The sequence below is a fragment of the Dermochelys coriacea genome, chromosome 16 (genome assembly GCF_009764565.3).
Source record: "Dermochelys coriacea isolate rDerCor1 chromosome 16, rDerCor1.pri.v4, whole genome shotgun sequence".
Classification (NCBI taxonomy): domain Eukaryota; kingdom Metazoa; phylum Chordata; order Testudines; family Dermochelyidae; genus Dermochelys; species Dermochelys coriacea.
The window spans coordinates 8,018,319-8,042,442 of NC_050083.1; the positions used below are offsets into that span (position 1 = coordinate 8,018,319).

The following is a 24,124-nucleotide window of genomic DNA, read 5'->3' on the forward strand; positions in this document are numbered from 1 at the left end:
TGTCCCTAGCCTGGGCCCTGGCTGCCAGCTGGCACCCCAGAGCTGGCCAAAGGGCCGAGCACAGCTCTAGAGGAACTCTCTAAGGAGGGGAAGAAGTCAGACTGCAGGAATTCTCCTGTGCTGCCAAGATTCCCGATACTTCAAGACACCGAAGGGCAACACAGACGTCTCTCTGATCCCTTCCCCTGGAAGGGGATCAGTCCTGCCCACGGCACCTCGTGCCCCACCCCTCGCCCTATCTGAACCCCCCTCGCAGCTTTCGGCACCCTGTGCCTGCTCCAAATACGCACCCCTCTTCATCACAGGTGAGCTGGTGACCCCCAAATGGCAGCCACAGCACCGCCCCGCTGCCTGCTGTGACCGCAGCTCCCTCAGGCGAACGGGCAGCCAACGGGAACCTGCCTCTGAGTGGGGAGGCTCAGAGTCCCCAAGGCCTGGCACTAGGGCACACAGTCATCTCCCATCTCCTCCTGTTCACCAGCGAGATCAAAAGCAGGAGCACTGGAGGCTGATATTATCCACCCCCAGGCCAGGCCCAGCACGGGCAAGGGTGGTGCCAGCTTCTCCCAACACTGCCCTGCCGAGGGGCCTCAGCCTAATCTGCAGGAGGCTTGTTAGTCTCTAAGGTGCCACAAGTACTCCTTTTCTTTTTTACTAGACACTCAGACACTCTGGTGAAGAATGTGATAGAAACCCTGTAATGTTCAGGACCCTGGTCCTCAACTGGGATGGCTAACAAGCAAGCTGGCTAAAGTCAGTCGGGGAGGGGGGTGGTTTTCATGGCCGGGGTCACTGCTGGGAGCCAGACAGCAACTCACCAAGTCGTCGTCTTCTGCAGGTCACCGAGCCAGCAGCAATGCCTTGATCTCAGTGGCGCTCCACGAGTGTCAGGAGAGAGTGGTCAAGAACCACAGGGAAAGCTGATTTCTGCTAACACTGAACAGGGAGCTTTGCTGGGATAAAGCAAACAGTGTCATCCCTCGAGTTACCCAACCATACGACTTCTGCCTAGAATCTTCCCCAGCTCTCTCCCACCTGGCTTCCTGCTAGTGTTAAAAACGCAGTTCGCATAGCCTCAGGCAACCAGTAGTGGCCTGTGGAGAACTGATTACTCACATGATGGTAACTCTCCTCGTTTCAACCTGTGAAATCATATTAGAAGGCAGCTAAATACCACCCCCCCCCCCCCGACTCATTTTTCACCTAAGCAGTCCCGGCTGCTGCCATGGAAATGGTCTGAGATCTCCAGTGGGACTGGAGGTGACCGTTACATTCATGAATGGGAGGGAAGCACCCACAGCAGGTGGTAACAGTACCCGGGTTTTCTGGGAGGCTTCCTTCTGGCCCGGAGTTTTAAACCCAAATTTTCAAAAACTGTCTCTGATTTTCGGTGCCCAACTTGAGGCAGACACCTGATTTTCACAGGTGCTGAGCACCTGCGGGTCCCATTGACGCCAGTGGTGGGTGCTCGGCCCCACTGAGAATCAAACCCAAGGTGCCTTAAATTGGGTACCCAGAATCAGTGGTCCCTTTGGAAAACACGGGTCTTGCGGCATGTGTGCCTGCGTGCACAGAAGCAGGAGTCGGGAAAGATGTATGATTCACATCCAGGTTGCCCAGCTTTGCTTCCCTTACTGCTCTTTTTCCCTGGCGCAACTCCAGAAACCCACAGCCCTTTCAAAGCAGCAGCAGGAGCCGGTTCTGAGCCGCCTGCATCATTACAACCCACGTAACATTCTGAACAGGACTCCCTGCTACAGTCAGACCCAATGGAAGAGAAAACAGCTCTCAAGAGATAACTGGTGTTAAATTAGTGTTTTGTTTTCTCTCAGGGCATCAAACCACAGCCATCAACATGTGTCAGACTCCCTACAAGCCACACAGGCAGCGTGGCTACTCCCAACATACTCGTTACCACCCAGACCAATGGTGCGAAACGCCCCAAACACACGCCCTGTGAAAGCGGGAATCCAGGCCATTTTCGTTTCGCAGAGACGCTGCCAAGACTCATTCATTCAGTTTTACTCATCAACCAAATAGCTTCTTCTCTTACTGTTGCTCAGAATTAGCACACCCCTGCCCCTGGAAAAACTCAAATTGGCTTCCTTAATCAAAATGTTCCCCTCCATCGCAACACACACACACACACACACAGGTTTGTTCCTAGAGGTTGGCCCCTGACCATGGTAGGTTACAGCCAGGCTGCTCAAGGACTCTGGGTGGAATGCTAGGCTATGACTGATGTAGCTATGAGTCGGTGAGCACAAAGGGGCTAACTGATTTTACCTGCAATTAGCTATAATGATTAGTTTTGGTGCTAAGATTACATTGGTAGCAATGGAGGGGCAGAGGGAGTGCCTTGTGGTACTGCAGCTTTGGACTGGGAATTAGCGACTGTATTAGCTGGATCGGTAAATTGGAGGTGGGATCCCTGCTGGACGACTGCTGGTTGCTTGGACTACTGGTGGTGAAAAGCTTAGACGAATCCTACTAAAAGGAATGTCAGTTGCAAAGGATCCTGGGAGCAGAGAAATGACCACAGCAGATCAGATGAACGGTCCATCTCATCCACTGTCCTGCCTGACAGTGGCCAGCTGCAGACGGTCAGAAAAGTGCCAGAAACCCAACAGGGGACAATTATACAGTGGGCTGCCTACAGCCAGAGCATTGTGCCTGTATCAATGTGACCCTAGTAAGTGATCATAGCAGGAGAAAAGAGGCACAGGGCATTTAATTCAGACAAGTGGTCACTGAGAGCCAGTTCTTCCAACCTCACTTGTGCCAAGTCGTGCTTTGTTCCAGGAGTAACCAATGATTTCAATGAGGGATTACTAGCCGACCCTGCTATTACTTACGGCGAGCAAGGGGGACAGAATCAGGCCCCAAACCAGTGTGGACCTTAGGAGGGGCAGGAGGAGGGAAATCCATCCAACTTGGACATCTGAACACCCCCACCAAGTTGCTGGTTGAGTCTTTTTGGACTTGGATCCGCTCCAAGATGCTCAGTGTTCCACAGCGATTCGACCCGTTGTCTCTACTGCCGGAAACAGCAGAACTGGAGCCACGAACCTGGGCAGGCGAGGAATCAGAATGCAAGGGGTTCTCAGCACCAACAAGTAACTGATGCTCCAGCTTGGGGCAGGGCAGCCCAGAGGCAGCAAGAGGAACAAAACCTCCAGTGCAAAGCTCAGACCAAGAAGCAACCCCCGCCCCCCCGGCCAAGTTCGACAAATCTCACAGCAGCCCAGTTACCCAAAATCGATCAGCCTGCTCCCTACGAAGACTCTTCCCCTCTCCCCACACCCCTAAAGAGACAGACCTTAAAGCCACTTGTATTCAGCACCATGATAATAATAACTTCAGAGACAGGGGCTACTTGCTGCCTTCTGAACGAGTCTTAGAAAATCTGCTACCTGCCCACTCTGCTTGTCTGTCTGGGCTGCTGTTGGCGGAAGCCTCCCCGTGCAACGTGCATTAGTGACCTGAGATTCAAAAGGCGCCGAGCAAGTCAGGTGCTCAGCACTTCTGAAAAATCAGCCCATAAATATCCTCCTCTTTGGCAGAGCTAGGCTGAAACCAACCTTGCCGGATCAAAATGCCCCCCCCAGACTTCTAAGCGGACTCCAGCTCGGGTCAAACATCAGCCTTGGGAACAAGCCTGGCGAGAGTTTGGACCTGGATCCACACTTTGAGGTTCAGGCCCGTCTGACTCGCTTAGCCACAGCCTAGGCAACAGCTATAAACAAAGCTGTGATCACCACAGCACTCAGACCGAGCAGCCTCTTGCTTAACACGAGTCCCCCGCACGCTGCAGGAAATCCCCACCCAGGCAAAACAGAGCAACAGAAAGTCTCGCTGCTTTGGGGCAGCGACGACATTAACCGTGGGGCTCGGGAGACACTGGACGGCCAGGGGAGCAAGGCAGAGTGCACAGACGGGGAGTGGAACAAGCAGCATCACAGCTGGATAACGTGGTGATGACAGCACTCGAAATGCTCAGGCCATGGTGCCTGGGCTTCCCTTTGCCCGGCCTCCACACAGCCTGGCTGCCCACCCCACACTGCATCCTGCTGCTCTTCTTGCCTCTCTAGCCTGTGTCAGCCTCTGTTTCCTTCTCAGCTCTGCTGCCCGGAAACTGGGCTCTGAGCAAAGACCCCAGATATTCCAACATCCAGCTGGCAAAGTGCCCAACATCCGGAGAGCACAGGGGCTGCCCAGTTGTCGGCAACCCTGGGGGAGCAGAAGCAGTGGGGTTGAAAGGTTAGATACACTCACCGGCTGCTTTCTGCCTTCTCCCTTAGCCGTTATAGGAGCCACTTTCCACACCCCCGAGCGCAGCCTGGCTCCCTGCTTTGGGTCCCCAGAGCCATGCAGCCCTGCGGAGCTCAGATCACCTCTTTCCTAAAGTCTCTCCGTCTCTCCCCCTCCAGCTCTCAGGCGCCCCTGGCTCCTCTCCAGCCTGTGCTGTCAGACTGAGGAGCCTCTCCCCACGCGCTCCCTCCCCGCCCCCAATCTTGCTTTCGAAGGCAGAAGCAGGAAGCGTGCAGGCGGATTTCCTACGCGTTTTCATGTGTATGCGTGCAGACAAAACTTCTTAACCGCGTCAAGCCCTGCAGGCTGACATAAGCCCCGTGTGTCCAGATGGTTCATCCCGCCATCCTCACCTCTTCCTGCAGCCATACTATAATCCCTTCCAGGGATTTCATCTTAGCTGCAACTTTAAAATGGATCCACTATCTCTAGTGAATTTAGTGCTGGACTCTCACCCCTGGAGCCCGCTATCCACAGAGCAGGGGCAGCGGTAGGGCAAGCTCCTTCCATGCTGCTCGGCCAATGTGCCACCTCTAGGGGCGAGGGCGGCATTCAGTGCCCACTGTGCTCTCAGTCTTTGGCTGATACTGCACAAAGACGCCTATCTGCATATCTCCAAAGAGGGGCACCTGGTGAGAAAACTGGGGCCACACCTACAGCATGACAGGGCTGGGAGATGTCTCGGAGGTGTAGAGTGGGGAAAGCGACTGATGCTAAGAAACCAGGGACCATCCCTCCTAACCAGGGTTTGGCAGATATGAGATTAGCTTGTGCCATATGGTCACCTCTCTACTGGGAACTCAATGGCGAACTACTAACTCGTGTCATTGAATGAATTGGACAGTAACAGCCTTTGGTCGTTAATGACCTCCCTTTGGGGATATTCACAGAGGGACATCCCTCCTTTGTAAAATGCTCGTGCTGACTTGAGCTGGCTTTTAAGATTTCACTCCTCCCATATTGCAGTATCTGAGGTTCCTCTTTTGGTGTCGTGGGTTCCTTCAGCCATCATGTCTATGAAGCTGCATCTTGTTGGAGCCCCCCCAATACCACAGCATCTCACTAGCACACACAGATGTATCCTCACCATACCCCAGGGGAGGGAAGTATCCTCCTCCCCATTTTGTGGATGGGGAAGCGAGGAACCCAAGGTCACACAGAAAGCCTGTGGCAGAGGACTTGGCCCCAGATCTCCTGACTGCTAGTTCTTGTGCTTTGACCACAAGACCATGCCTCTTCCTGCATTACTCCGCGCTGCCTCTTCCATAGTGGGGTGCAGGCCACTGATCTGCGTTTACAAGGACTGCACTCCGCCAGTCTGTTCTGCCGCTGGGGGACATGAGGAGGACTATGACACACACCAGAACGAAGGGATAGTCGGAGCTCTGCAAAATGTGGGTCTCCTTAATAAGCAGCTCCGTGTTCAGACCCATACGTCTCAAAAAAAAGTAAAGAAAATAAAATACAAATTCCCCATGCAAGGCCAACATAAAACTTGCTTTATTTGCAACATCCTCGGGAGCCTGCAACAGGACCCTTTCCATAAGGTGGTTTGCCCCCGCACAAACTATTGTCAGGGGCATCTACGCAGAGAATGTTGCATGGGGGCTCATCACCCGAGACTATCTTTTTTTTTTTTTTTTTAAGCAATAAAAGGCTTACTTAGGGAGACAGCATGGTCTAGTGGATACAGCACTGGACCGGGATTCATGAGACCTGGGTTCCAGTTCCACCTCTACACTGACCTGCTGGGTGACCCTGGGCAAGTCGCTTCTCTGCTCTGTGCCTCAGTTTCCCTTCTCACCCTTTGTCTGTCTTGTCTATTTAGACTGTAAATTCCTGGGGGCAGGGACTCTCTTACTCGCTGTTTGTATAGCACCCAGCACAATGAGGTTCTGATCTTACTGGGGACATCCAGGTGCCATTGCAACACAAAAATTCATCATCGTAATACTGTGGATGGGTCAGGGGCCGTTAATAGGATGCAGAGTGTTTCACCATTAGGTTGCCAGGCTGGTACAATCCAGGCTGGTAGTGCCTGTGAGCCCTTGGCACTGAGCAGCCACACCACCAGCTGAAAGCAACAGGCACTCTCTGGTTGTTTGGCGGTCAAGGAGAAAAGAGTGGCTGCTCTCAGTCTGCGGCTGTCCCATTGTTTATTCTACCTGTGTGTTACAACCCTTCCCCCCACGCTGCGACTGTCTTGTCTATTTATTATTTATTTATTTATTATTATTGTCTGTCTATTCGCAGCTCTTTGGGGTGAGGCCTGTCTGGCTATTCAGTGTTTGTCCAGCACCTAGCACAACGGGATCCCATTCTTGGTTGGGCTTTAGGCACTACCATAATCAATCAGATTAGCTCAATGGGTGTCCTAGGGGATGGCTGTCCATATGACCGCTGTGGGAAGTCTGAGCAGGGAGGCAGGGGAGGACTGAATTAGACTGAAGACTGAACCGCCTCTCCCCCCCGCAAGAGGTAAGGGCATCACGTCAGGACCAAGACCCCTGGTTGAGACTGTATGGGGGAAACGAGGGGGGATTTGATAGCTGCTTTCAACTACCTGAAAGGGGGTTTCAAAGAGGATGGCTCTAGACTGTTCTCAATGGTAGCAGATGACAGAACGAGGAGTAATGGTCTCAAGTTGCAATGGGGGAGGTTTAGATTGGATATTAGGAAAAACTTTTTCACTAAGAGGGTGGTGAAACACTGGAATGCGTTACCTAGGGAGGTGGTAGAATCTCCTTCCTTAGAGGTTTTTAAGGTCAGGCTTGACAAAGCCCTAGCTGGGATGATTTAACTGGGACTTGGTCCTGCTTTGAGCAGGGGGTTGGACTAGATGACCTTCTGGGGTCCCCTTCCAACCCTGATATTCTATGATTCTATGATTCTATGAAACCTTGCCTTGCTGCTGCCAATGCTGCAGCTGCTTCATGGATAAGGCAAGGAGGTGCCTTCGAAGAACTGTAGACAGAGGATTCCAGTGTCCAGGACAGCACCTTTCCCCAGCAATACACTCACGCAGAGTATTTGAAATAACAGCAAAGTCAAACAGAGGGAGAAGAGGCTGGCTTTCAAACAGCACACTCCTAGACCTGGGTTTGGAAGCAGCCTCCAGACAGCATCACACACAGCGATGACTAAGGACAGATCTTCTCCTTCCCACTTGCTGCTTCTAAGCGCGGCTGCTGTTCTAGGCAAAGGCGACCCTAGAGTTTGGTATCAAAGCATGCCAGCTTCTCCCTGGGGAAGAAGGTGATAGCAGGCTCCAGTGGCAGGTAGGAGACCCCAGGCTCTGAACTGGAGGCTACGGAGAGAGACGTGCCACGGGCATGGAGAGGCAACAGGATACAATTGTAGACAAGTCTCTGATTGTTCAGGATCTGGGCATGAGCTGACTTCTGCAGTTGTCTCCCCATCACCCATTACCATCTGGCAGGAGTGCCGGGGTGCCAACACCTCCCCAGCAGGATGCAAGGTGACAACATCACTTAGCGGCTGCCCAGGGGAAAGACAAGAATGATGCATGCTATTTTCTGCACAACAAGCATTCAGTGTCTGTAGCAAGATGCTGGTGGTATTGCAGTATGGGCCGACCCAACTCTTTCGATTGACATCTAAGAGTGCTGGATTGAGCCCCGAAAGAGGAAAAAGAACTTGAGAACCCGTAGTGCCGAGGGGCTGGGCTCAGAAAGAGAAGGGAAGGGAGGGGCTGCAATATGGGAATGAATTGGAGAAGGGCAAAGCAGCACTGGTAAAATAAAAACTGAGCCAAACCTTCAGCCCAAAACGAAGCCCACACGATGCAGGAGAGGCTGTTTCTTTGTATTTCAGATTGCCAGGAGTATCCAAATGCTCAGCCACCCCCTGCTCCTCGACACCCAGCTCTGCAGTCCCTGGAGATTCGGAGAAGCTGCCAAACCCTTTGGCAATAATTCAAGCTGAGCCATTGAGGCTTGCCCATTTCTGGAACAAATATTTGCATTTAAATGCAGCTCGGCGCCTCGGGCAGAGAGAAGCAGGGCTGGTCTCGCAGCTCTGTGGTCTGAGCAGCCCCGGTACTTGACAGCCCTGTATAATTACACACAATGGGGAGCAGAGAAGAGAGGGGTAATCATCGCTCCTCAGAACAGCAGTGCTGTAATTGTCATGCTGGGGACGTGTCGTGCTGGCATATTCATGAGAGGGTAAATTAAGCCCTTACTGTGTAATTAGCGAGGAGGAGGAGGAGGAGGAGAAGGAGGACATTTGCCAACCCTCTGCAGCAATTGAAACCTCTGCATGGACTGGAATGTGCTTTGATTTGCTGTGGCCAGGACTAGGAGAGAGGCTGCTCTAGAACAGAGGGGAACAGACCCAATACTTCCAGCCACTTCTTGCTAGGCAGGGGCCAGGCAAAGTGGGCTCAAGGTCATCCCCCAAGTCTGTGTCACATTGTGATGTGACCATAGAAAGATTGGTCCAATGCTCAAGGCACTAGCCTGAGGCTCTTGAGACTTGAGTTTGATTTCCTGATCAGCCACAGAGCTGGGAAAGTCACTTGGCCTCTCTGTGCCTCAGTTTCCTATCTGTAAAATGGGGATAAACAGCACTACCTTATCTCAGAGGGGTATTGTAAGGATAAATACATTCAAGAGTGTAAGGTGCTCAAATACTCCAGTGATGGGAACCCTACAAACACGCAAGACAGATGGAGATCACTCCTGCTGTATCTTTGAATGGGGACATGCCCTTGTTCTTCATCATCATCCTTTATATCCACTGTGGGCCAGACGCACCCAAGAGATGTAGTCATGATGGCAGCGGGAACCCTGCTAGCCTCCGCTCTTCACTGCATAGGGGAGCTACTTCCCTTTCACATCCCAAGATACTGGTACCCTCCAAGATCAGGCCAGCTTCGGAGATGGAGCTCCACTGTGGTTGTGTTGGAGTGAAAGGATACTCTGCCTGGTCCAAAGCCCACTGATGTCAAGGGAAAGAGTCAAAGGGCTTTGGATCAGCCCCATAAGGCGGGATGGAGTGGACAGAGGAGCCTGCGAACAAGTCAAAGAGAACTGCGAGGGGTCTGATAGCTCAAGCTGAATGCCAAAGGGCAGGATGTTGCTCGTTCTGGGCCTAATCCCTGAATTCTGTACGCACTGTGACGGGGCAAGGCCAGATGGCTATGGAAGAGTAGTGGGAGATAGATATATTAGCTCCAGGCTAAACAAATCCCTGGTACCAGGATAGGTGAAATGGCAGCTGCTCCAGGTCAATTAAGACACCTGGGGCCAATTAAGAACTTTCCAGAAGGCAGGGAGAAGGCTAGGTTGATGGGACACCTGAAGCCAATCAGGGGCTGACTGAAACTAGTTAAAAGCCTCCCAGTTAATCAGGTGGGTGAGCACGTCAGGAGCTGTGGGAGGAAGTTGCGCTGTTGGAGAGGCTGAGCAGTACACACCATATGAGGCACAAGGAAGGAGGCCCTGAGGTCAGGGTAAAGTGGAGCTTGAGGAAGTGAGGGCTGCTGTGGGGGAAGTAGCCCAGGGAATTGTACATGTCATGTTTCTAAAAGGTCAGCTACCATAGATGATACTATTAGGGTGCCTGGGCTGGAGACCAGAGTAGAGGGTGGGCCCAGGCTTCCCCCCCACACCTTTGCCCCCTGATTAATCACTGAGACTGGGACACAACAGAGAGTGTGCAAGGAAGGATAACTTCTTCTCACCTCCATCGCTGGCTTATGATGAAAATGGCTCAGTAGATTGTGACCCTTGTCTCCAGAAAAAGAAGGGTTACGTGGAGGGTCACAGTGAGCCTCTAAGGCTAGTAAAATCCGCCACGAAACGTGGGACCCACGGAGGCAAGGACAGAGCTTTGTCACAACATACTGAACTCCCAACAGTGTTGGGCATGCCAGGAATTCAGGATCAGGTCACTTGGGGACTTAACAATGGGGCTTCAGGCTCAGTCTAGCACCAGAACTCATTATGACTTTGTTTTAATGTTTTTTCCATTCATTTTTTTTAATCTTCTCAACAAATACAAATGCCACCCAATACGAGTTGTGACTAGGGAGGGTGATCCCAGAAACAGCGTGCCATGTTTTTCATTGGAGCAGAATGCAATTCCCAAACAGTTCCAATGCATCACAGAGCACACGCGGCAACTCCAGTTAGGAGGAATCCTCTGTTCACAGTGACGTTCTTTTGACTTCCCTCTTATTCTAATTATTATCGTTAAGGATCTGTACTGCGGTAGCACCAACGAGCCCCAGTCGATGGTCTACATAATACTTAGGGATGGTCTAGATAATACTTAATCTTGCCTTGAGTGCAGGGGACTGGACTATAAGACCTCTCGAGGTCCCTTCCAGTCCTATGATTCTATGAAAAAAAAACCAACAACAACACTCCTGGTCTCTAAGAACTTGTACTCTATAATGCCTTGTCTCCACCGGGAAAAGTGACTGCATTTGAGTCAGGCATAGCCCACATGTATTAGCTAAGCCCAAACTAACCGCACACTTTCCCCCCCCCCAACCTAAAAATATAACCTGTACACGGCCCTGAATCTATCTGGGTATTCCGTTTTGCTCCAAGCGAAGCTGCCCCAGATTTGGAGGCGCCGTAATCAAGTTCCACTGTATCCCAAAGCCAAAATAAACCCACTTGAAATAAAACCAAAACAGCTTAAAGAAACAGGCTTGTTAAGTACAGAACTCTTAGGAGTTATTGCTACAAAGGGCGAAGGATGCAGGACAATGAAACAATTCTGTCAACATTCTGGACAGGAGCAATGTTTTGCTAGAGAAACGGAAGGAAATGACGGGGCATCGGGCAGGATACGAGCCCTGAAATTGTTTGTGTGCCTTATTGTGCACACGTTAAGAGGGTTTAAAACAATTAATGTTTCCTACCAGTGTGGGTAACACACCTGAGGTTGTTGCAGTGAGAGAACACAGAAGCTCTGAGGAGTGGGACCATTTGTTTGTTGTGTCTGTGCAGTGCCTAACCCAAAGGGGTTGAGGTCTCTAGGCACTGCCATCATCCCAATCACTTGGGCAAATTCTCAGCTGATGGAGACCAGCGTAGCTCCAGTGACCTCAATAGAGTGAGACTGATTTACACTGAAGATCTGGCCCCTAATTCACTTTTTGACATTTATGTTAGTTTTTGCCCCAGTGGTATAGAACGGCGTCCCAGCACCGTTTGTGGGAGCCAGTACGTGTTCCAGTGCTTCTGATTACTGGGCTGCCATCTCTCCTTCCGGAATGGGGAACTGGGTCACTAATCCTGTCACAATTCTTCCCTTCCTCTGCCATTCGTCTCTACACGCTCTCTCCAGACAATTGCATACCCCACTATGTCCCATAGACAACCCCTGGACATCCCTGAAACAGACCACCCGCAAAGTCCCCCTCCCTCAGAGAGGCACCCACGATATCTCATAACAGATCCCCCCCCCGCAATATCCTCTCACCCATACACTATATCCCTCTCACCTAGAAGCTCATCCTGAACACTTCCCCATCACCAGATCTTTAGTTTATCCCATGTACCACAACCCCCAAACATGCCCTCATCCATCCACAGCCTCCCGCCACACATACTACCAGCTCTACCATCTACCAGCCTCCCCCCGGCATACCCTCATGCTGTCCACCTCCCTTCATCAGACCCATACTCCACCACAGTCCTTGAAAGTGAGTTCCCCACACCACTATATGGGGGGCGAGAGCACAGGACTCGATTGGTCAGTTTCACTTGTTCACCTGCACTAGCACAATGCTGCAATGTCTGAGTTGCAAAGGGCCTTGCTAACGGTCATGATTTTATTGAGAGTCTTGTGATACTTAGTGGTTTTCTGAAAGCCCCAGCTTCTGGAGTTCATGTTTTGTGAGAATCTCAGCTTTCCTTTTATCAAATATGAAATTTCTGGCCCTCATGATTGCGGAGAGAAGCTTGAAAATGTAAACCCTTAGATGTTCAAAAAAAAATCACATGGCAAACAAAAGATTTCCAACGTTTTTGTTGTTGTTTCTGTTTGTTTAATCTCATGATTCTTTGAGTACCTAGGTTTGGCAATATTGCAAACACAGAGGAAGATTAAAATTAATTAGAAAACCCTCTTTCTGTATGAATTCTTCCTGCAAACTTGTGTTTATTGACTTGGGTTTGGTAAAAGATGATTGTTTTACAAAACCTAACCCGAGAACTAAATTTGCTCTTTCCCGCTAACCTAGAAGCAGATGATACATACGATCACAGTGACCTTTGGCTGAAACTCAAGAACAGTTTCTCACCTTTTCTTCAGAATTTAAAATCAAAAGTCACTTTGAAGTGTGTGTGGGGGGGGGGGCGGGGAGTGGTCTCCAGTCCTGGCCAGTGAGTGAAAATGAAAGAGACAGGAAGTACCAGAAGAAATTATCAGATTAGAGAAGACACCCTGCCTGCCTTCCCCTTCTCTGAGAAAAAGGGAAGCGGGTTAGGTTTCTTTGCTGCAGCAAAGAGAGTGATGGAAAGGGAATCATGACTGCTTGAGACAATAAACAACAAATAGCAAAAGTATAACCTACGAATTGGGAATCCTTCCAACCCCAGCGACCCTGAGGGTGACCACAGATGAGAGGGGCTAGGGAGTACGATATGCCAGCCAAATGGTGCTTTGCTCAGCAGTCTGTCCAGGCATCACACACAGCGTGGCGCTGACAGCTGACTGAAAGGGGAAGTAACGGGAAGGGAAAGCGCCCTGCCCTCACTTTGAGAAATCAGCCTGGCTCTGCTCATCGGTATTATCCATTGCTGGTTGCAGGCTGCTCGTCCCCCCCACGCACGCGGACAAAAGCCCCATGCACCTGGCGTTCCCTTTGCTGAGCATGGCTTCAGCTGCTTTCTGGGAACTTGACCCAGGGGAGCCTTGCTGGAGGCAGGCAAAGCTTGGCATGCCTTCAAGAGAGCGCCAAGGCAATCGCTGCATTTACTGGCTCCTTTCTTGTCTGTGCCCCTGGGCCCTGGAGGGTTGCTACTTTTGCCCCCTTTTCTGTTGTGAAATGCTTGAGTGAGCGAGGAACCTGAGTGTTTGTGGATGGTAAGGGAGTGATATAGCTCAGGCCTGTACATATGCTCCTGTCCTCACTCATGACCTGCAGCATCCTCTGCTACTCCTGGCTGTCCCCTGCACTGCCCGGCCAATGCACCTCGCTCCCAACCTGCAGCACCCTCTGCTGCTCCTGCCTGGTCCGTGCGCTGCTCTGCTCTGCCAATACCCTGGGCTCGTCTCCACCCCAACACGGCTTTGCCAGAGCACTCGATCCTGTCCTGCGGTCCTCTCTGCTATCCCAGCCCAGCCCGCACACTGCTCTGCCAACAACGCACCTCAGCCCTGACCCGCAGCACTGCTCGACTGGGCCACAGCTCTGCCCAAGGGCCCTGGAGGAATAAGCGTCCAGCTCACCTCCGAGCGGGTGGCCCCCCAAAGCCGTTCACCTCAGAGCAAAAGAGAATTCCAAGAGCAAGATTGCAGCGGCCAGCCAGCTGCTAAGCCTCACTTCAGCCAGAAGGTAGGGGCGCCAATGCAGGAGGGGAGGAAGGGCATGCCCCACTTTCCGAACCACCCGCCCTCCAACAACCCAGGTCCCTTCCCCTATAACAGGGATCGGCAACCTTTGGCACGCGGCCCATCAGGGAAAGCCCCTGGTGGGCCGAGCCGGTTTGTCTACCTGCTGCGTCCGCGGTTCGGCCGATCGCAGCTTCCACTGGCCTCGGTTCGCCGCTCCAGGCCAACGGGGGCTGCCGGAAGTGCTGTGGGCTGAGGGATGTGCTGGCTGCCGCTTCCCGCAGCCCCCATTGGCCTGGAGCGGCGAACCGAGGCCAGTGGGAGCTGTGATCGGCCGAACCTGCGGACACTGCAGGTAAACAAACCGGTCCGGCCTGCCAGTGCATTTCCCTGATGAGCCACGTACCAAAGGTTGCCGATCCCTACTCTATAACATTCCTCCCAGACAGTCCACCCCACCTTCTCACATGCCCCCTGCCCCAGTGCCCAGCGAGAGCTCTTGGAAAAGAGTATTGGTTTGGAGATTAAACACCTGGTTACCCTAACTATTCCTGTGGGCTAAGGGTAAAACCGACTGCACTTGTGACCCCGTTCTCTGGAAGGGAGCAGCAAAGCAAGGGGGGCCCATATAGAGCCATCGGGACATCTGGCTGCTGGGCTCGGTTCACGGGATAGAACAATGGTTTGAACCTGGTGCCTTAAGAGTGGATCATAAGACCTAATTCTCTGCATGGAGGGGGCAGTTGCCAGACTCCCATTGCTGGCTTGTCAAACCCTGGAGAGGGAGTAAAATACCCAGGGATGTGTCTCCTTGAGAGATGGGTGGGGGATTCTTCCAGACACGTCTCCATCTGCCCCTGTGGGCAAACACAATCACAGCTCAGGAGTGATCCGAGCCGAGCAGTTCTTTAACCCGAGGCGCAGAGAGTCAGAGAGATGAGTCCAGTTAACATCCTGCTCTCATCAGGACCAGACTCCTGCCTCCTATCATAATGGGGGTGGAGGCCTTCACTGGGGGGCAGAGAGGAGGAGGAGGAGACACCTGCTAATAAAGTCCAAGGAAGCCCCGTAAAAGCCCAGCCCTGTCTCCCTGCTGCCTGTCTCTCAGGCTCACCTGGGGAGAAGGTTTTTCTCTTAGCAGCCAAGGAGTCTGCAGGTGAGTCAGTTTAGGAAGAGGCCTGTTCCAGACACACATCACTAACTTGCCCACCTGCCGTGTCAGCCGGGTCTATAGTGCAGCCGTACAGCGAGAGGGGGCTTCGCTCCCAAAGCAGGGCGGGGCAGGTCACTTATTGGAGAGGCATGAGGGTCCCTGGGGTGTCACCAGAGGCGTAAGAGGAAGGTGAACTTGGGAACGGAAGGGCTTGATCCTGCAGCCACCGAAGGCAGTGGGAGCAGGAGCAGGCTCAGAATTAGGCAGATCTTGAGCGAACAAACCACACCAGCCCCAGGGCTGAGAGGGGAGCTCAGTAGCAATGATCTCAATGTTGACTTTGGCTTTGCTGCTGAGGCGGCCAGGAAGAATGCTAAAGCAGAGGGGCATGTGCCCCTGTCCTGCTAGGAACTGGACCGAGATCCCTTCTCCAGCTGGCACCCTGGCTCTGCTCTGAGTTCGGCAGGGTGGAGGGATGAGGACACATCTATATTCCCACATGAGCTGCAAGAACATCCAGGCAAGCAGAAGGCAGAAGAAAAACTGCCCTTGGCACAGGGAAAAAACGGAACAAAGAGCAGAGCTAAAAACCCAATGGGATGCCAGAGAACATGGCCAAGGAAGCAGAGACACATACACGGCCTGGCTCCCTGCATGGGCACAAGCTGCGCCTCCCCTCCCCTTCCCAGCCACCACAGCCCCTCCCTAGGCAAAGACTGCATCCCCATACTCCCACCCTTCATGCTAGGCACAGCCTGCACACTCCCTTTCCTCTCCCCTAGATCCATGGGCACAGGCTGTGTCCCCCCCTTTCCCACACTAATAATTTACAGCCCCAACTCATCGCAGTGCCAGACTTGGGGCAGCGTTTCTGTAAAGCAGGATGAAAGAAATGGTGAGTCCTCCCACCTCTGTTCATTTAGGTGTGAGCTCTCATTAGCCAAGCCATCTCTCAGCATGGGCATGACCCCAGGAACTGGGCCCAAACTGGCATGACCCCATGAAGCAGGCAGTGGGCACAAATTTGCCTCTGCTCAGGAACCCTCCACAGTGCAGTTAACCCATTTCACTGCCCCAGAAAATCATCCCTAGCAATTCCATCCCTACAAGATAAAGCTGCTAGATTTCTCCCAATCCTTCAGAGGCTGCCACAGACCCAGAGAAATTAAGTCCCTCCAGGTCTTATGCACTCTGATGGCAGCATAAAGGCGTGTAAGCTTGGTTGTTGCTAGCAGGGCTCGAGCATGAATTCCCTGACCCAGTAGGGACTGGGATTTTTTTTGCTATGGACTATCCTTCACAGCTGGTTCTCAAACTACAGCTTTGTCTGCAATGGGGTTTTAGCCACCTGTGTAGCTACATCAGTGCAAATGCCTATGTGCTTGCACTGGTGCAGCTACAGTAATATACCTACATGAGCGTCTAAAGTCTCCACTCTAGGCAAGACCTAAAATCAAAAACCAGAATCCTGCTGGAGATTGCCACATTTAAATCCAGCTATTACTGCTTGGTTCTGTCCCCACTGTGGGCTAGACCCCAGCATAAGCTTTAGCAAAAAGTGCTTTTTATTACTGACAGGACCATTCGAGAGCTTGTCAGCATCTCGAGGCATGCACACAGCCCTGGGGGGATAGAAGGAGGGAAATGTTCTAACATGTCTGTGGGCCCAGGATTTTACTATGCTGCCCACTGTGGCTACTGGGAACTCCAAAGTTAAGGTGGGATAGAACTTTAACCCTCCTACCCCAAAACATAGGCCATTAGTACTAAAACTAAAGGAAATCTTCATTAACTGGTAGCAGTATAAGACATATGACACATAGTCGAGGTTCTAATACAATCCTATAGAAGCGCTGTCTCTCTCTCACACACACACACACACACACACATTCACCGATCCTGCATTTTCGTTTATTACATAGTGCTGAGCCAGCTAGCCCACTCCTGCTTTATTTTACATGTTGATTTCAATAGGACCAGTCGTGTATGTAAAGTTAAGTGCACGTGTAAGTGATTGCAGCACTGAAACTCCTATATTTTCACCATGATATATATCAGTGCCCCGCATCAAGACCTTTGGGTGTGCTCCGTTATCCCCAGCTTCCTTTTCTCCTAGGAACTTAAAGAGAAATCAAGTTTCTCCAAACCCCCAGGCGTGGCAGCCCAGCTGAGTTTTCACTTTTGACACATCCACCCCCCCTGCTACTATTACCCTTCTTAGAAATACTTCCCCGGTTTGTAATTTAGCCAAAGGTAATATCAAAATGAGCAACCCAGCAATGCACAGGGTTGGAGGTAGCAGCAATGATCCACCCAGCCATAAAACCGACACGGTCTCCTTTATCCTGTCAGACTCATCTTGCCCCTTTGCCATGCAAAAGATTCCCTCCGGAGTTGAAGGGCCAAACTCTGATCTCAGTTAAGCCAGTGGACTTTAATGGCATGGTTCCAGATTTACACTGAGGTAAAAGCAGAATCTGGCCCACAGACTCTGCAGCCTTTTCTCTTTCCTCTCACTGAGCAATGCTGACTAAAAAGGAACACTACCAAGTTAAATATGGTCCAAAAATATACATTTTGTGAGTTCAAGTCTTCACACAACCTTAGACCAACAGAAATGTTTTCAAGATTGAATACAAACATTTTCACTGGACTTTAAAAGTAAAACACCATTCACCCTCTGTGCCATTTGTATGCCAAACATTGCAGGGTCCTACTAGTGGAATGTGAAACTGACTAGAAACTGACCCAATACAAAGTGTGAAAATGACTAGTCAAAACTGACCCTTGCAATCCAGGGAAGTTAGGAGGCTAAATACCTTTGAGGATCTAGGCCAGGATGTCTAAAGTTAAAGCCCCATATATGGTCATCTTAAGCAGTGTTGCCAGCTCTTGCAATAATCTTGATATTTGGTGTTTTTCTTAAAGCCCAGTGCTGTCAACTGAGTAAGTGAGAATCTCAGCTTTCATTATTTAAAAGTAGTTTCTAGTCCTCCTGGTTGTAGAGAAAAGCCTGTAAACATGCCTCGAGTGAAACCCTAAAGGTTCAGCAACTAGAAAGCAAATGGAAAGATAACCCCCAATTTTCTTATTCATTTCATCATTTTTCAGCCAATGATACGATTTTTTTTGAGGCCTGACATGATTTTTGAATGCCTGGGGTTGGCAATCCCGCAAAAGTGGCCCAGTTTTCCAGAGGCACTGAGAACCCGCAGCTCCCATTGTTCACAGTCGGATCTGAGGGCACTCAGCATCCTTGAAGCTCATGTTGCCATTCTTTAAGTGATTATACATGGGGCCAAACATTAGTAATAATGAAATACCTAGCTCTTTATCTAGTGCTTTTCATTAATAGACCCCCAAAGTGCTTTCCAAAGGGATGGCATCTCATTATTCCTGATTTACAGATGTGGAAACTGAGTCACAGAAAGGGGACATGACCTGCCTAAAGTCATCCACCAGACTAGTGGCTGTGCCAGGATTACAACCTGCCTCCCATTAGCCCCCCCACCCCCCTTTGGAAATTTAGACCTATTTTCACTGTCCAAGCTGAGTGAAATGCAAAAAGGAAACTAACAGAATAAAGAGTGAAAAATACACTTTAAAAACATCTTTTCTGTTTAATCATCTAATCTCTCATTATGCCTAATAGAGAGGGAAGTTTTCTGCAGGATTTTTAAACCCGCCAGTGTGCCTTGTGTGTTAACTGAAGCTGCAAAGGGAAACTTGATGGAATGATAGCCCCTTGTATCTGGACATATTCATATTCCCTGGCCTCAAGCCGTCTCACCACATTCCATATTCAGTTCGAGTTTTTGTCTATGCCACTATCATTAACGGCACGTCAGCATTTCCAGTCAAAACCTCTAGTTTGGGGGATTTTAAGTAGGCCATAAGAATGTGTCCTGGCTGAAATTTGGCATGGGAAATTCTCAGTACAGCAGGGAATTATGCCTGGCTTATAAAACATTATATACAAAGTTCAGTCTATATATAGAGACTGACGTTCTATGTACACAAAAGAAAGGAAATAAATGACAAATAAACCCTAAAAGTTATTTCTTAATTCATAAACTATTTAAAATTAATGGAACATTTATCTTATCGTGGAATAACTTTTTTTTTTTTTTAATAATACCTCTTCTCTAGCACTTTTCATTAGTAGATCTAAAAGTGCTTCACAAAGGAGGTCACTGTCTTTATCCCCATTTTACAGATGGGGAAACTGAGGCACAGAGTGGGCAAGTGACTTGCACAAGGTCACCCAGCAGGCCGGGGGATGCACTGAAAACAGAGCCCAGGTCCCCCGAATTCCAGTTCTGTGCTCTATCCTCTCGAGCGTGGCCTCGCATCAGACACAGCAGCAGCATCCCTTACATTAACACCCACAAAACCTTCATTTCGTGACAGGTGAGGTCACAGCAAGGTGCCCCCCACTGACCCTAATCTTCAAAGCCTGGTAAGAAGCAGCTAAGGGCAAAGTCCCCTGCATTTCTTGCCCCCTTCACAATGCCTACAGTGCTGTCAATGACACTCCACCAAGCTTTCGTGTCCATCTCCAACAGGCATTGAAAAGCAGCACAGATCTTATCCTCCAACAGACTCTCTAACCTCATACCTTACCACAGTCTTTGCACGCTATTGTGTCAAGAGGCTGGCACATCCGGCTGGCATGCAGCCCACACCTTTCCCTCGAACGGGTCATCCCGAGAGCATCAGAAATGACACAGAATGTTCTTCACCACCTCTAGAATATAGGCCCCTGGGGTGGAGTGTGGCAGACTTTCTGAGCCAGCAACTATAGACATGGGTGTTTTTCCAGCCCCCCACCCCAAACCCCTTTTAAAAACGATGACGTGAAATCCCCATGAAACTACAGGAGGCAGTTTTAGGCTTGCAGGGTGCAATTCATTACCCAAGTAGGGATTTACCCATCACCAGGCCTTTAACTACATCTCCTGTAAAAGTGCCCTAGGATCTCTAATGCACGGATCTTGGTTTGACATCTAAGATGAGAGATGCAGTACATTTCTTCCCCACTATTCCCCTTAGAAATGCGCTAAGGGATTATATGGTGTTTACTCTGCAATGACCTGGTCCCATTTATCTTGCTAGTGTGCATGATGCCCTTGAGTTCATCAGCTCAACTCACTCAAGTATGTGTGGGGGACACATAAAAGGTCTAACATAAAGCCCAATGGAATGACTGCCATCAGTGAAGTTAAGATCTGGCCCCAATTCAACAGGCTGTGACCTACTGAGTCAATAACCTGTGAGGTAAAATGTCTGCAGCTGTATAGACCTTGACATGAGATCAGCTGCAGCTGAGCACAAATAAAAGCCAAGCATCAGGCCAGATGTGCAGCCCTCGCTTTGCATCGTCTGCCTTCTTTGCCTGCAACTCTGACCCTCGCAGGGGAAAACACTTATCTCAGCACCACAAGCTGCACACTTAAAAACCTGGTAGCTTGCAATGCAAATCCTGTGCTATGCCCCCCCTCCCACCCCGCTCCATCATGGCTGAAAAGATGTTGGGTTTATTTCAACATAACCACATTTAGCCCCTTCTGAACTTCCCAAATCCCCAGTGGTGAATTGGGATTAGCAGAGGGTCAATACACATGCGCTTGGGGTGCTCTGCACTGATCTTTAGAGTAATTCCAACACCAGGAGGATGCGAGGTCATCGCACGTCACTCTAATGCAGCTTGACAAGTCTCCCTGCCAGTAATGCTGCTCTGGACACTGGCCTTAATCCCTGTCTAGATACAGCTGTCACCACCATCAAGATAAAGCCTCCGGTTAAGAGATCCCCTTCCAACATCAGGGTTGGGAAGAAGCAAACGGGAAGGACCACACAGATGGTAGGAGAAGGGATCATGGGGCAAAGTGAGGGGGTAGAAAGCATGGCTGAGAACTCTCAGATTACATTTGATATGAAAGGTACATTTTAAAAATAGTTTATAAAGGGTTAATAAATGATGAGCTGGTGTTTTAACAAATGGTTAATCAACTGCTATAGATCCAGTTGATTCTGTAACAAGTGATGAACTATTTATTCAAACATCTATTCAACATTTATTAACCCTTTATAAACTATTTTTGAAATGTACCCTTCAAATAAAGTATGGCCATCTTACGAATTCTGGGGTGCTGTTAATTGTCCATGTTTAAGGAAATGAGTATTTTTAAACCTCTCTTTTTTCTAAGAAAAATAAAGGGAACTAAAACTCAAACCAGCCCTTGCAACATCCTCCAGGCAACTACATGCAGGATTAGATACCAGTGTCTTGAAATCCCCTGTTCAGCCCCAGACTTGACTTACTGCCACATTTCCCACCAGTGAGCAGAGAGCAAACTGATGAAATGATCATAAAATCCTCTTGCCACGCTCTTTATGAGTAAACTTGAAAAAGCGCAGCAGACTTTTTGAGTTGAAAGAGGCTTTAAAAAAAAATATGTACAAGTTTCCCCCCCAGTAATAAACATACCGGTACTTTAAACAGTTGCCTGTTTATAAAGGAAACATGCATAAAGCCCAGAGTGGAAAAAAAATCTTTTGACTTGAATGCAGCTTGAATTTTAGTTGCCAGTTTGCTCAGCTGGCCTTTTTGTTGAATGCATAACAAAGGAGTCCTGAACCCTGCTCTCCTCTAATCACCAGAATACGCTCCATTTAAGCAGGGGTCAGACCATCCAATTCCCCTGATCTAAGCAATAGAACATACCCCCTCGAAAAACAGGAGTTCTGACTTCCGCTCTTTTGGTCTAACCCCCGATTACAACACCCCATCCCCACGGTGGTAACAGAACCCAGGAGTCCTGCTTCCCAGAGCCCTGCTCTAACTACTAGACATCACTGCCCAGATCCAGGACTCAAATCCAGGAGTCCTCACACCTAGACCTCTGCTCTTACCACCAGACAACATTCCCCCTGCCCCGACACATACCCTCTTTGTTTCCCCTGAGATTAATATCCATAATAACCAAGACGCTTTCCCGCCTCTGCCTCCCCCAGAGACACAGGGGCGAGGGACGGGCTACACGACACCGGTTTCAGGGCAAGGGAAGCGGATTAGCAGAATACCAGGTTCTTGTGCAGCAAGTCAGCAATGCTTGGAGTGTCTCCTTGGTTGCCTAGTGAGCTTCACACACACACAAACCAGCCAGCATGCCATGCCACTTCTCTGGGTAACTACAGCAACCAAGGCTCCAGCTCCAGGACTCACACACAAAGATCTGTTGCATGAAGCTGAGATTCTTTTAAAGTCCCCCCCCCCCTTTTTTTTTCTCCTTCTTCGGGTTTAAGAGTCTTTTGCACCTTGAAACAGGAATGAAACAGCAATAAGAAACCAAAACAAACTCACTAAAACCAGAGGTGGCTGCAAGACCCTGCCACATTTTCTCTGTACATGGCCAGATGTGCAAAGCTTGTTCATCTTTAAACCAGTTTTTTAAAAGCCCCCCCGCTTGCACGAGGAAGGATTTTTCGGGGGCGGGGAGGGGGAGGTGGATGAGGCATTTTTACAGTCTCACTTCGGATTAAATCGCAGCCCTAGATTTGCTGGTGAACTTTCGAGCCTCCTCCCACGGCAAACGCACATGGAATTTGCAGCGAGGCAGGCAGCTGGGACTGCCGGAGAGGGGGGCTGAGCCCCGGCGCCCTGCTCGCCTTGCACTCAGCTGGGCTCTCACCTGAGCAGCCGGCGGTTCGAGTCCTCCTTCCTCCGGGCCAAGCAAAGTTTCTCCCACTCTCCCCTCCTCAGTCAATTTCCTGGAGTTACAGATTGCAAACAATAGTCTCCAGCCGGAGAGCGGCAGCTGGGAGGGGCGGGGCCTCAGACCTCATTAGCATAATCACAGGCCGGCCTCCCCATCCGAGCGGCTGGAGGGGGGAACCTCCGCCCTCATTAGCATCATGCATCCGATTTCCCGCGCGAGGCGCTCACGGGCGGGGGTCTGCCCTGTATTTGCATGGCACGTCGCAGGTGTCCAATCAGAGGGCGAAGGGGCGGGGTTCTCTTGTCGGGTTGCGTAATACATGGCCCGTCTCCAATCAGCGATGGCCGGGGCCAGGGGCGGGGTTCCAGGCTATTTAGCATAATATAATAGATGCCTCCTGTCCGAGGGGGCGGTATGCTCTTAAGGCGGGACCTCAAGCCTCCACAGCGCCCTGGGATTGGGCAGCGAGAGAAGGGGCGGGGCCGAGCCGAGATTCAGCCCTCCCCCATTCAGCTGGACCTACCTGCAGCCACCCTCCACCCTAACTTCCCTCCTCCAGGGGCTGCAGCAAGGGGGCACGTGCAGGCAGCAATTCCCCCTGCTTCTTGCCTGGTTTGAAAGCCCCCCCCGCTCCTGTTTCAACTGCCCCCTCCCCAGCCTAGCCTGCTCATCTATTATAGGGGTTTATAGGGCCGCCCATCACCGCAGTATCTGAGCCTTTTCCATGGGAAACCAACAGCAGTAGCAGAGTCCCTCGAGGACTTCAGGGGGTCTCTGGCTCGACTCCCCTCCCTGAGTCAAAGCTCTCCTTGGGGGACAGGTTTTTGGGGAGGGTTATGGGGGGGGAGGTGGTTAGGCATAGAAGGGGATGTTCATATTGTGTAAAAAGAAAAGGAGGACTTGTGGCACCTTAGAGACTAACAAATTTATGAGAGCATAAGCTTTCGTGAGCTCTAAGGTGCCACAAGTCCTCCTTTTCTTTTTGCGAATACAGACTAACATGGCTGCTACTCTGAAACCATTCATGTTGTGTGTCACTTAGGGTGGAAATGACAGGTTTCAGAGTAGCAGCCGTGTTAGTCTGTATTTGCAAAAAGAAAAGGAGGACTCGTGGCACCTTAGAGACTCACAAATTTATTAGAGCATAAGCTTTCGTGAGCTACAGCTCACTTCATCGGATGCAGCATTGGGAAACATTGTGCTAAATGACAGGTTTCAGAGTAGCAGCCGTGTTAGTCTGTATTCGCAAAAAGAAAAGGAGGACTGGTGGCACCTTAGAGACTCACAAATTTATTTGAGCATAAGCTTTCGTGAGCATCCGATGAAGTGAGCTGTAGCTCACAAAAGCTTATGCTCTAATAAATTTGTTAGTCTCTAAGGTGCCACAAGTACTCCTTTTCTT

General features: G+C 50.4%; 1 protein-coding gene across 6 annotated transcripts in view; it reads right to left on the reverse strand.

Moving 5' to 3' along the window:
* Positions 1 to 22,841, reverse strand: part of AKNA (AT-hook transcription factor) — a 74,157-nt gene extending 51,316 nt beyond the window's left edge. For 2 of the 6 annotated variants that reach the window (XM_043498628.1, XM_038374746.2), the window contains exon 1: positions 22,696 to 22,841. The gene's annotated coding sequence lies outside the window, so the exon portion shown is untranslated. Of the gene's footprint in view, positions 1 to 2,855; positions 3,070 to 4,275; positions 4,529 to 22,695 lie in introns of those variants that run through there. The other 4 variants (XM_043498627.1, XM_043498629.1, XM_038374745.2 and 1 more) reach the window with 4 other exon arrangements.
* Positions 22,842 to 24,124: the final 1,283 nt, after the last annotated feature.